This window comes from Hemitrygon akajei, chromosome 4, assembly GCF_048418815.1.
Source record: "Hemitrygon akajei chromosome 4, sHemAka1.3, whole genome shotgun sequence".
In the NCBI taxonomy this organism is placed as follows: domain Eukaryota; kingdom Metazoa; phylum Chordata; class Chondrichthyes; order Myliobatiformes; family Dasyatidae; genus Hemitrygon; species Hemitrygon akajei.
The window spans coordinates 102,005,289-102,019,471 of record NC_133127.1 but is presented as its reverse complement, the minus strand read 5'-3'; the positions used below and the strand labels follow the sequence as shown (position 1 = coordinate 102,019,471).

The following is a 14,183-nucleotide window of genomic DNA, read 5'->3' as shown; positions in this document are numbered from 1 at the left end:
CACCTTCCGTTTCTACCTACTACTCAAGATCCAAAGCTGTCTGTCCAGGTAGACCCATTGTTTCTGCTTGTCCTTGTCCCACTGAATACATATCTGCATCCATCAATCCAGTTTTATCCCCCTGGTTCAGTCCCTTCCTACCTACATCTGTGACACTTCACCTGCTCTTGATCTTTTCGATGATTTCAAGCTCATGGCCCAAGCACCTTATTTTCACTATGGATGTCCAGTCCCTATACAACTCCATCACCCACCAGGAAGGCCTCAAAGCTCTTTCTCTTTCTGGACACCAGACCCAACCACATTCCCTCCACCATCATCTGGCAAAACTTGTTCTCACTCTCAATAATTTCTCCTTTGACTCCTCTCACTTCCTTCAAACAAGAAGTGTAGCCACAGGCAATTGCATGGGTCCTAGCTGTGACTGCCTTTTTGTTGGCCAAATGGAACAGTCTATATTCCAAGCCTACATTGGTGTCACTCCCCTACTTTTCCAATGCTACATTGAACACTGCATTGGTGCTGCCCCCTACACCCATGTGGAGTTGACTTCATCAACTTTGCCTCCAATTTCCACCCTGCCCTCAAAATTACCTTGTCCATTTCTGACACCTCTGTCCCCTTTCTCGATCTCTCTGTCTCTATCTTCGGAGACAGCTGATTTACTTATGTCTATTATAAACCCACTGATGCTCACAGCTACCTGGATGATACCTCTTCCCACCCTGTTACTTGTGAAAATAACTTCCTCAATTCCTCTGTCTCTGTCGCATCTGCTCTCACAATAAGGCTTTTCATTCCAGAAGGAAGGAGATGTCCCCCTTCTTCAAAGAAAGGAGATTCCCAGCAGGGATAGGGTTCCTCTTAACCTCTATGTCCAGCACATAATTCTTGGTAACTTCTGCCATCTCCAATGGGATCCCAGCACCAAGCTTATCTTTCTCTCCCCCCCACTCCCCCCTCCCACTTTTTGTTTTCTGCAGGGATCACTCCCTACACGGTATATGGAGCTTAGTAAAATAGAGGGCTATGGGTAACCCTAGTAATTTCTAAGGTAGGGACATGTTTGGCACAACTTTGTGGGCTGAAAGGCCAGTATTGTGCTGTAGGTTTTCTTTGTTTCTTTACATGACTCCCTTGTCCATTCATCCCTCCTGATCTCCCACGTGGCATTTATCCTTTAAAGTGGAACACATGCTACACCTGCCCCTACACCACCTCCCTCACTACCATTTAGGTCCTCAAACAGTTCTTCCAGGTGAGGCAACACTTTACCTGTGAGTCTGTTGATGCCATCTACTGTGTCCAGTGCTCCCAGTGTGGCCTCCTATATATTAGTGAGACCCAACATAGTTGGGAGACTGCTTTTCCATCAGAAAAAGCAGGATCTCCCAACGGTCACCCATTTTAATTCCACTACCCATTCCCATATGTCCATCCATGATCTCCTCTACTTGTTGCAATGAGTCCACACTCAGGTTGCAAGAGCTGCACCTTATATTCCGTCTGGGTAGCCTCCAACAGGATGGCATGAACACAGATTTCTCAAACCCGATAATGAAACCCCCCCCCCCCCCCAGACCCCCTTCACCATTCTCCATTCCCATTTCCTTATCTGGTTACCTGCCCATCACCTTCCTCTGGTGCTCCTCCCCCTTTTCTTTCTTCCATGGTCTTCTGTCCTCTATCAGATTCCCCTTCCTCCAGCCCTGTATCTCTTTCACCAATCAACTTCCCAACTCTTTACTTCACCCCCCCCCCCTCCCAGTTTCACCCATCACCCGGTGTTTCTTTCTGCCCTCTCCCCACCTTCTTATTCTGAATCCTCATCTTTTTTCTCTTCAGTCCAAAACGTCGACTATATGCCTTTCCACAGATGCTGTCTGGCCTGCTGAGTTCCTCCAGCATCTTTTGTGTGTTTTCAGATTTCCAGCATCTGCAGACTTTCTCTTGTTTGTGATGGAACAACATTAGCTATCCTCCTGTCAATTACCTCACTACTGTTTTTCCTCAGTTCTACAGACTGTGACAATTTCCTGTATGATACAGTTGCAAAAATTTCCATTTAAGATCTCCCCTATCTTTCAGCTCCATACACTGATGAACAGGCTGAACTGCAAATGGACCAATTTAACATTTGCTATATCTGTAGAAGCCTTGGGATTCTCCTCCTTGTCCGCTTTTAGACCTCTTGATTTCCCTCTTAAGTGTATCTTGCATTTCTTGTTATTCTCAAGCATCACTTTTGCTCCTTGCTGCCTATACCTGCCATACACCTCCTCCTTCTTCCTGACCAGGGCCCTAATAACCCTCGAAAACCAAGGTTTCCTCTACCTGTTAGCTGTGAACTTTTATTCTAACAGAAACATACAAACTCTGTACTCTCAAAGTTCCACTTTTGAAGACCTCTTACTTACCAAGCATCCCTTTGCCAGAAAACAACCCATTCTCAGTCCACACTTGACAGTCAAAATTGGACTGGCAATTTAGAATATCAACTCGAGGACCAGATCTAGCCTTCTCCAAAATTACTTAGGAGTTATGATCACTAGATCCAACATGTTCCCCAACATAACTTCTGTTACTTGTTCAGACTTGTTGCCTAATAGGAGATCCAGTTTTGTACTTTCTCTAATTTGGACCTCTATATTTAAAGAAAACTTTACAGAACACATTTGTCAAACTCTATCCTATCACTTCCCAGAAACAGAATCAGGTTTAATATCATTGGCATATGTTGTGAAATTGTTGTTTTGCAGCAGCAGTACATTGCAATACACAATTTTAAAAACTATTAATTACTATATTTACTTATTTATAAAAATTGTGAGGCAGTGTTCATGGATTCATTGTCCAGTCAGAAAACTGCTTTCAGAGGGGATGAACCTGTTTCTAAAACATTGAATGCATGGGAGCTCCAATCAATATATGGGAAGTATAAATCACTTACTATTGCAATCTTTTTTTTTGCAACAGTCTTGTATCTCACTACAAATCTGCTCCCCTAAACCCCACTGACTACTGGGAGGTTTATAATATAATCCCATTACCATGGTCATCCCTTTCTCATTCCTCAGGCCCACCTGAGGAGCCCTCCGGTCTGTCCAGTCTGAGCACTGCAGTGACATTTTCTGTGATGAGTAATGACATATGAAAGAAACCTCATACTGCAGCTTGTTGATACAGAAAGACAGGCATGCAAAACCTAAATGCAGTATTATAGCCACACTGTAACTTACCATGCATATAACTAAATGCTCTACTATTGCTTTTCTCAGAGATAAATTCTTCTTTGAAGGCACTGGTTATTTACCAAGGTGATACCTCACTCAGAGTCAGAGATGTACAGGACAGAGATGAGGCCCTTTTGCCCAAATACACTAATCCCATTTACCCACACCAGATTAGCAATCTTCAATGCGTTGCCTATTTAAGTACCTGTCTAAATGCCCCTAACAAAATAACTGTATGATTTCAGCAGCTCTTCTTGCAGCACTTTCCAGATATCAACTACTTTGTATAAAAAATCTTACCCCTCAGATCCCCTTTAGAACTACTTTCTCTCACTTTAAATGGATGCTCTCATTTTCACTAGTCCTATCATGTGAAAAACTATTCTTACTAAAAATCCTATCTACTCCTCTCTTAACTTCATATAACCTGGTCATGTCAGTCCTTGGCTCAAATGCCCTATCAAGTGGCGACCATCATAAAACATAACACTCCCAAGTACAGCTTACAGCTTTGTGTGAAGTTACAACATAATGTCTGAACTTTCATATTCTATGCAACGATCTATGAATGGAAGTGTCTTCTTCACCACCCTCTCTAGTTGTGTTGCCACTTTCATTCCTTCATGCTTTGTCATTAATTCTACATGTCCTGCCCCAATATAACTTCCCAAAATGCACCATTTCACATTTTGTTAGGATTCAAATATGAGAATATTTAGAGTATTAAAATTAGAATCAGGAGTAAGCCAAAAAAAGTCTTGGAGTTATTCAGTATGATAATAGACACAAGAGAGACTGCAAATGCTGCAGTCTTGGTTTTCTCTGTGCATAGCTGTGTACTTAGCATATCCCAGTAAGCCCAGCACAAAATACACAGCACAATAGAAACATAGGAAACCTACAGCACAATACAGGCCCTTTGGCCCACAACGCTGTGCCGAACATGTCCTTACCTTAGAAATTACATAGGGTTACCCAAAGCCCACTATTTTTCTAAGCTCCATGTACCTATCCAGGAGTCTCTTAAAAGACCCTATCATATCCACCTCCACCACTCTCGCCGGCAGCCCATTCCACACACTCACCACTCTGCGTAAAAAAACTTACTCCTAACATCTCCTCTGTACCTACTTCCAAGCACCTTAAAACTGTGCCCTTTCATGCTAGCCATTTCAGCCCTGGGAAAAAGCCTCTGACTATCCACATGATCAATGCCTCTCATCATCTTGTACACCTTTAGCAGGTCACCTCTCATCCTCCGTTACTCCAAGGAGAAAAGGCCAAGTTCACTCAACCTATTCTCATAAGGCATGCTCCCCAATCCAGGCAACATCCTTGTAAATCACCTCTGCACCCTTTCTATGATTTCTACATCCTTCCTGTAGTGAAGCGACCAGAACTGAGTGCAATACTCCAAGTGGGGTCTGAAGCAGAAGGCATTCAATAAGGTGCCGCATAAAAGACATCCATAAGATAAGGATGCATAGAGTTGGGGGTGATGTACTAGCATGATAAAGGATTGGTTAACTAATAAAAAGCAGAGAGTTGGGACACATGGGTGTTACTCTGGTTGACAATCAGTGGTGAGTGGTGTGCTGCAGTGGTCAGTGCTAGGCCCACTATATACATTAACTATCTGAAAGGCAGACTAAGTTTGCTGATGATACTAAATTGAGTGGAAAAACAAATTGTGTAGAAGACAGAGAATCTGCAGAGAGATATCAATAGGTTAAGTGAGTGGGCAAGGGGTCTGGTAGATGGAGTACAATGTTGGCAAATGTGAGGTCATCCACTTTGGAAGGAAAAAAATTGAAAGAGCAGATTATTATTTAAATGGTAAAAAATTGCAGCATGCTGCTGTGCAGAGCGACTTGGGAGTGCCTGTGTATGAATCACAAAAGGCTGATTTGCAGATGCAGCAAGCTATCAAGAAGGTAAATTGAATATTGGCCTTCATTGCTAGAGGGATTGAATTTAAGAGCAGGGAGGATATGCTGCAACTGTACAGGGCCACACCTGGAGTACTGCGTGCAATTCTGGTTTCCTTACTTGAGGAAGGATGTACTGGCTTTGGAGGTGGTGCAGAGGAGGTTCTCTAGGTTGATTCCAGAGATAAGGGGATTAGACTATGAGGAGAGATCAAGTTGTCTGGGACTGTACTCGCTAGAATTCAGAAGAATGAGAGGAGATCTTACAGAAACATAAAATTATGAAAGGATAGATAAGGTAGAGGCAGGAAAGTTGTTTCCACTGGTAGGCGAGACTAGAACTCAAAGACACAGCCTCAAGGTTCAGGGCAGTAGATTTAGGATGGAGATGAGGAGAAACTGCTTTTCCAAAAGAGTGGTGAGTTTGTGGCATTCTCTGCCCAATGAAGCAGTGCAGGCTACCTCCGTAAATATATTTAAGACAAAGCTGGATAGAGTTTTGCATAGTAAAGGAATTAAGGGTTATGGGGAAAAGGCAAGTAGGTGGAGATGAGTCCATGGCCAGATCAGGCATGATTTTCTTGAATGGCGGAACAGGCTCGACAAACCAGATGGCATACTCCTGCTCCTAGTTTTTATATTCTTATAGCAACCAGACCTTTAAATATCCAGTAGTGTTCCATAAGGGTCGGTGTTGGGACCACTTCTTTTTATGCTGTATATCAATGACTTAGATGGTGGAATAGATGGCTTTGCTGCCAAGTTTGCAGATGATCTGAAGATTGGTGGAGGGATAGGTAGTGTTGGGGAAACAGGCAGGCTGCAGAAGGACTTAGATTAGTAGAATGGGCAAGAGAGTGGCAAATTAAATACAATGTTGGAAAATGCATGGTCATGCACTTTGGTAGTTGAAATAAATGTGCAGAATATTTTCTAAATGGGGAGAAAATCCAAAACTCTGAGATGCAAAGTTCTTGTGCAGAACACCCTGAAGGTTAACTTGCATGTAGTCACTGGTGAGGATGGTAAATGCCATGTTGGCATTCATTTCAAGAGGTCTAGAATACAAGAGCAGGGATGTGATGCTGAGACTTTATAAGGCACTAGCTTATAACCTTGACCACTGTGAACAGTTTTGGGCTCCTCATCTAAGTAAAGATGTGCTAGCATTGGAGGTTCACAAGGGTGATTCCAGGAATGAAAAGGTTATCATACTAGGAATGTTTGATAGCTCTGGGTCTGTACTCGCTGGAATTTAAAGGGTGAGGGGGGAAATCGCATTGAAACCTTTCGAATGTTGAAAGGCCTAGACAGAGTGGATGTGGAAAGGGATGTTTCCCATAGTGGGAGAGTCTAGGACAAGAGGGCACAGCCTCAGGATAGAGGGGAGCCTAAATAAAACAGATGCGGAGAAATTTCTTTAGCCAGAGGGTGGTGAACGTGGAATTTATTACCACAGAGAGCTGTGGAGGCCAGGTCACTATGTGTATTTAAGGCAGGGCTTGATAGGTTGTTGATTGGACATGGCATCAAAGGTTACGGGGAGAAGGCCAGGAAGTGGGGCTGAGCTCGAGGAAAAAGGATCAGCCAGGATTGAATGGAATGGCATGGGAAGACCTGATGGGCCAAATAGCCTAATTCTGCTCCTATGTCCTATAGTCTTATAAGTTTCAATAAGATCTCCCCTCATCCTTCTGAATAATCTCACAGCCACTAAATGCTCCTCAAATGTTAAGCTCCTGGGCACATCTCTGTGAACCTCTCCAGGAAGGGTACATCTTTCCTCAAACGTGGGGCCTAAAACTGTTCACAATATTTCAAGTGCAATTTGACCAATACGTTCTAAAAAAAACCCTCAGCAGTACATCTTTGTTTTTATATCCTAGTCCTCTCAAAATGAATTCCTGCATTGCATTTGCCTGCTGTGTTTTTGTAGTATTCTCTATTTTCTATTTGGCTCAGATTATTTTTTTTACTTCTCTTCGTACATCTGGTCAGCTGGGCATGTCCTAACCTTGCCATTAACAACAAACCAAATAGACCAAACAACTAATGGGCAGGTAACTGTCTTCACTAAGCAATTGGCCTTATCACAGACATTCCTTTGCTCCTAGTTTCCCTCTCCGACTGAAAACTAACTTCTTCTCTTTCTAGCAGTTCTGATGAAGGATTGCAGTCAAGATGTGACTGCTTCTCTTTTCTCTGATGCTGATTTTTCCTAGTTTTTTTTTTGTTTTGTTTCAAACACCCAGCATTTGAAGTTTTCATTTACAATTTCATTGTTCTTCTCGCTGGAATCAAAAGTTGGGAACTGTACCTGACCTGTGTGGCTCAACTACTTATTGATCAAATTAAAAAAGTACTTTCTTAAAGAATGCATAGCTAACTTTTGCAAAATCCAAAGTGACATAAAAGCAATCCTTCTCAATATGCTTTTCAAACTTTAGCTTTTCAAACAATGGGCTATTCGTAACAGATGTAAAATATTTTATAACTGTAAAATACCGACATAATTAGACTTGAACCCAGCTACTTACAAACTCACTTTCAATTAAGAATCCTTCAAGTAGTCATGTATTTCTGCATTCAGCTGTGACACGAGCAAACTCTGAGTCTGAGGCGCATTGAAGTCACCTGAACAAAAAGACGTCAAGCCAGATTAAAATTGTGATAAAGTCACAAGTTTCTCTTCACAGGATAACTGTGGTTTAGTTACTGTGATGATACAGAGGCAAAAGGTTTCTTTTATTTCAAGATATGAAGGAACATGGGATAATGCAGCCATCCCACAGCCTCACCTGTCCTTATTGAACTTCCAGCACAAATTTTCATACAGCAACCCAGGAGGCGGGCTTTCTATTCTCTAATCAAAGATCCTGAATAAAATTCTGGTGAGCATTCTGCTGACCTAAATGAGATGATGACCATAAGACATTGGAGCAGAATTAAGGCAATTTGGCCCATCGACCCTGCTCCGTCATTCCATCATGGCTGATTTATTATTTCTCAACCTATTGCCCATAGATAGATAGATAGATAGATAGATAGATACTTTATTCATCCACATGGGGAAATTCAACTTTTTTTCCCAATGTCCCATACACTTGTTGTAGCAAAACTAATTACATACAATACTTAATTCAGTAAAAAAAAATATGATATGCATCTAAATCACTATCTCAAAAAGCATTAATAATAGCTTTTAAAAAGTTCTTAAGTCCTGGCGGTAGAATTGTAAAGCCTAATGGCATTGGGGAGTATTGACCTCTTCATCCTGTCTGAGGAGCATTGCATCGATAGTAACCTGTCGCTGAAACTGCTTCTCTGTCTCTGGATGGTGCTATGTAGAGGATGTTCAGAGTTATCCATAATTGACCGTAGCCTACTCAGCGCCCTTTGCTCAGCTACCGATGTTAAACTCTCCGGTACTTTGCCCACGACAGAGCCCGCCTTCCTTACCAGCTTATTAAGACGTGAGGCATCCCTCTTCTTAATGCTTCCTCCCCAACACGCCACCACAAAGAAGAGGGCGCTCTCCACAACTGACCTATAGAACATCTTCAGCATCTCACTACAGACATTGAATGACGCCAACCTTCTTAGGAAGTACAGTCGACTCTGTGCCTTCCTGCACAAGGCATCTGTGTTGGCAGTCCAGTCTAGCTTCTCGTCTAATTGTACTCCCAGATACTTGTAGGTCTTAACCTGCTCCACACATTCTCCATTAATGATCACTGGCTCCATATGAGGCCTAGATCTCCTAAAGTCCACCACCATCTCCTTGGTCCTGGTGATATTGAGACGCAGGTAGTTTGAGTTGCACCATATCACAAAGTCCTGTATCAGTTTCCTATACTCCTCCTCCTGTCCATTCCTGACACACCCCACTATGGCCGTGTCATCAGCGAACTTCTGCACATGGCAGGACTCCGAGTTATATTGGAAGTCTGATGTGTACAGGGTGAACAGGACCGGAGAGAGTACGGTTCCCTGCGGCGTCCCTGTGCTGCTGACCACCGTGTCAGACCTACAGTCTCCCAACCGCACATACTGAGGTCTATCTGTCAAGTAGTCCACTATCCAATCCACCATGTGAGAGTCTACTCCCATCTCCGTTAGTTTGTGCCTTAAGATCTTGGGCTGGATGGTGTTAAAGGCACTAGAGAAGTCAAGGAATGTAATCCTCACAGCACAACTGACCCCCTCTAGGTGAGAGAGTGATTTGTGCAGCAAATACGTGATAGCATCCTCCACTCCCACCTTCTCCTTATACGCAAACTGAAGAGGATCCTGGGCGTGCCTGGTTTGTGGCCTCAGATTCTGTATTATCAGCCGCTCCATGGTCTTCATCACGTGCGACGTCAAGGCAACAGGTCTGAAGTCATTCAACTCCTTTGGTTGTGGTTTCTTCGGTACCGGGACAAAACAGGATGTTTTCCACTGTCTGGGTACTCTTCTCTGCTCCAGGCTCATGTTGAAGATGCGCTGTAGTGGTTCTCCCAGCTCAGTCGCACAGGCCCTCAGTAATCGTGGGGAAACTCCATCCGGTCCAGCCGCCTTGCTGGTACAGATCTTCCTCAGTTGACCTTCCACCTGTGCAGCCGTAATCCTGGGCGTGGGCAAGGTCTCCTGTGAGACCTTCACTTAACCTTCACTTTAAATAAACCCAATGACTTGGCTTCCCCAATGTGCGGCAATGAATTCCATAGCTTTACCACCTTCTGTCTAAAGAAATTACCTCATCTCTATGGACTGAACATATGATCACCTCGCTCTATTCTATTCTCCAATGGAAGCGAGCCTTTTGGCCCACTTGACCATAAGCCATCCATTTACACTAATCTTAAATTATATCCTCTCACAGTCTTATCAATCACCTCCAACTCCTCATGATGAAAAGAAACACAGTACAGAGTCCTTTCATCCATCTCATTAACATAAATCATTGAATCCTGAAACCACAGTGGGTCAACAGTTAACAGCCTGGCAAGTGAAAATTATTCATTTAGTACAGCACAAAGCAGAAATGAGTACATACCCCTTGGCCCACCCTGTCTGTGCTGAAGATGATGCCAATCTAACTATTTATATCTGCCTGCAGATGGTCTACATCCCTATATGGGATACATTCACGTGTCAATATAAATGGCTCTTAAACAGTGCTGTTGTATCTGGTTCCAGCACATTTTAGACAACTACAACACACCGTGCAAAAAAACTTCCTTCATCTCAACTTAAACTCATGCTCTCTAGTATTCAGCAGGCCAGGCAGGATCTATGAAAAAGTGTATAGTCGACGTATCAGGCTGAGATGCTTCAACAGGACTGAAATGTCAACTATACTCTTTTCCATAGATGCTGCCTGGCCTGCTGAGTTCCTCCAGCATTTTTATGCATGCTGCTTGCATTTCCAGCATCTGCAGATTTTGTTTTGCTCTCTTCTATTTGTTACTTTTATCTTGGGAAGAAGACTCCAAGAATCTACTTGATCTATGACTGTCATGATTGCATTGACCTCTATCAGCCTCTGACATACCAGAAAAAAAATCCCAAGTTTGTCCAACCTCTTTTGTATAGCCAATACACTCCAATCCAGGAAAACTCCCTGAAACTTCCAAATCTTTATGGTATGGTAACCAGAACTGCACAAAATAATCCAGATGTGGGTCAGGACGTTGTGGCCGGAGGAGAGGGACAGGCTGATTCAGCTTGCTGTTCCGCGAGGTTTACTCATCTCTGCGCTGAACTGAGGCTGTGACCCACAACTAATGGACTTCTGAATCGGCTGCAGTGATGCCTGGCTTTGTGAACTTCAGATCTGAATGCTATTTGATTACTTTTATTGTTTGTATTTCTCTCTGCACATTGGGTGTTTGTCAGTCTTCTTTTGTTTCAATGGGTTTCTGCCTGTAAGCAGACGAATCTCAAGGTTCTATAAAGTATACATATTTTGATAATAAATGTACTTTGAACACTAAATTTTATACAGCTGAATACCATTTCCAATTTTTATAATGAACCCCTGACCAATAAAGCAAGTAAACCACATGCCTTCTTCAATAGCCTATTCATCCTGTTGCCAACTTCAGGGAGCTATAGAGTTGCACAACTAGACCTTTCGATGCATTAATGTTCCTAACGTTTCTGCCATTTACTGTAAAATCTCCACTGCATTTGAACTCCCAAAATGCAACACCTCACATTTGCTCATATTAAACTCCAAGTGCCATTTCTCTGTTCATATTCCCAGCTGGTCTATATCCTGCTATAACTTTTGACAACCTTATTTACTATCTAAAACTGCGGCAATTTTCATGCTATCTCCAAACTTTGCTAATCAGACTAAGTAAATTTTCATCCAAATCAATGTGTGTGCCTACCATGAGGACCTTGTCAAATGCTTTACTAAATCCATGTGGACATCAACTGTCCTATCCTTATCAATTGTTTTCATTATCTCCTCATAAAACTCAAGCAAATTCAAAAGAAATTACCTATGCTGCATAAAACTAATGCTGACTACCTTTAGTAAATCTAAGCTTTTCCAAAAGGTGAGTAAGTCCTGTGTCTGAGAATATTTTTCAATAATTCCCATCATTGTTGCAAGGCTCACAGGCTTAATTTTCTTGATTATATCTGATACCTGTCTTAATGACAGGAATAACACTAAGCATTCTCCAACACACACAAAATGCTGGAGGAACTCAGCAAGCCAGGCAGCATCTATGGAAAAGATTACAGTGGACATTTCAGGCCAAAACCTTTCGGCAGAACTGAGGGAAAAAAAAGCTAGGGAATAGATTTAATAGGTGAGGGGATGGGAGAGAGAAACACAAGGTGATAGGTGAAACCTGGAGGGGGAAGGATTAAGTAAAGAGCTGGGAAGTTGATTGCTGTGGGCATGGAAGAAAGAAAAGTGGGTAGGACCACCAGAGGGAGGCAATGGATGGGCAGGGAGATAGGTGAGAGAGGAAAAAGGGGGTGGGGGCATTACCAGAAGTTTAAGAAATTGATGTTCATGCCATCAGGTTGGAGGCTACCCAAATGGAATACAAAGTATTGCTCCTCCAACTTGGGTGTGGTCTCATCACGACAGTAGAGGCGGCCATGGATAGACATATCGGAATGGGAATGGAAAGTAGAATTAAAATGGATGGCCACTAGGAGATCTCACTTTTTCTTCCCAGCTCTTCCCTCCTTCCGGTTTCACCTATCACCTTGTGTTTTGCTCTCCCACCCCAGACCTTTTAAATCTACTTCCTAGCTTTTTTCTCCAGCCCTGCAGGAGGGTTTCCGCCCGGAACGTCAACTGAACTCTTTTCCATAGATGCTGCCTGGCCTGCTGAGTTCCTCCAGCATTTTGTTTGTGTTGGTTGGATTTCTAGCATCTGCAGATTTTTCTCGTTTCTAAGCATTGTCCAGTCCTCTGAGATCTTGCTTGTCGATAAAATGGATACAAGGATCTCATTTAAAGCCCCAGTGATCGACCATTGCCTCCATCACTATCCTGGGATAGTTTCCATCAGGCCTTGGGGAGTTATCCATCTTAATGTTTTTCAAAGACACCCTACAACAACTCCTTAATAACAAATAAGGAGCTGCAGAATATCAACATATTCCTCCCCAATCTGACCATTACCTATTTCCTTCTGCACAGTGGATACATATGTGAAGTACTCATTTAGGAACCTGTCCACTTCCTCTGGCTGCACACATAAATAAACTCCTATAACCATTCTTTCCTGGATCTATTCTTTCCTGACTACAAAAGCCTTTGCTTCCACCACCATCCATGGCAGTGCAATCCAGGCACCCACCAGATTCTGTGTAAAAAGACACACCCTTTTAAACATCTTTACATTCTCCTCCTCTGAACTTATCAGCACATCCCTGGGAAAAAGACCCCATCTACCTCTGCAACACAAACTTCTATTAGGTCTCCCCTGAACCTGCAAAGCTCAAGAGAAAAATAACCAAAGTTTGTCCAATCTCTTCTTATAGCTAATATTCTAATCCAGGTAGTATCCTGGTGAACCTCCCTAGAGCATCGATGTACTTGCCAAAATGGGACTATGTAATGTAACTTAGCTTCATCAAAGTTTTAAACAGCTGCAGTGATTTCCTGACTCTTATACTCAGTGCCCTGACTGATGAATTAAGTATGCCGCTCACACACCTTCTTTACCACCTATCAACGTTCCTTATATATAGAAGCTGCGCAGCCATTGACGTGAGCAGGAATTATTGTCGTTATTATTTATGTTTAACACCGCCTAATAACTGCACAGCACTTAATATTAACATCACATAAAAGAAAATTCCAGCAGTGCGGTAACAAAGGCTACATGCACAAGAGCATTTCAGTTACTGTGCGGCCGCGCTATCGCCCTTAGAGGGAACAATGCCTAGGCAGAATATGCTGTTCCTCTAGTTTGTGTTAGGCCTCATCCTGGCAGTGAAAGAAGCTGAAGACAGACCAATCAGCATGGGAATAGGGAGGAAAGTTCAAACAGCTTGTCACCAGGAGCTCAATATTGTCCATTTGCAGACAAAGCACAGGTGCTAAGCAAAGTGGTCACCTTGTCTGCTCTTGGTCGTGCTGAAGCAGATGCATCAGGAACACACCAAATGCAATATGTCAATGTTTTGGCATTTACTGCAAAGGAGTTGGTAGGTACTAATGGTTGGTAAGAATAGGGACAACACCATGGTAGTGTAGCAGTTAGTGCAATGCTATTACAGCTCGGGGCGTCGCAGTTTAGAGCTCAATCCCTGCAACCTCTATAAGGAGTTTGTCCGTCCTCCCCACGGAATGCGTGGGATTTCTCCAGGTCTCACAGTCCAAAGACATACAGGTTAGTAGGTTTATTGATCATTGTAAATTGTCCCGTGATTAGGTTAGGGTTGAATAAGGGGTTGCTGAGCAGCGCAGCTCAAAGGACCAGTTCCATACTGTATTTCTAAATACAAAAATATCTACAGGGTATTGGTGAGGCTACAATTCAAGTCCCCTTATTTACAA

The 14,183-nt window shown here is 42.8% G+C and overlaps 1 protein-coding gene across 5 annotated transcripts in view; it reads right to left on the bottom strand.

Moving 5' to 3' along the window:
- LOC140726568 (protein transport protein Sec24B-like) overlaps nt 1-14,183 on the bottom strand; it is a 182,927-nt gene that overhangs the window by 166,918 nt on the left and 1,826 nt on the right. For 3 of the 5 annotated variants that reach the window (XM_073043124.1, XM_073043127.1, XM_073043128.1), the window contains exon 2: nt 7,707-7,795. The exons of 1 other annotated variant lie outside the window; for it this stretch is intronic. The gene's annotated coding sequence lies outside the window, so the exon portion shown is untranslated. Of the gene's footprint in view, nt 1-7,698; nt 7,796-14,183 lie in introns of all 5 variants that reach the window. One more of the 5 variants, XM_073043125.1, reaches the window with a different exon arrangement.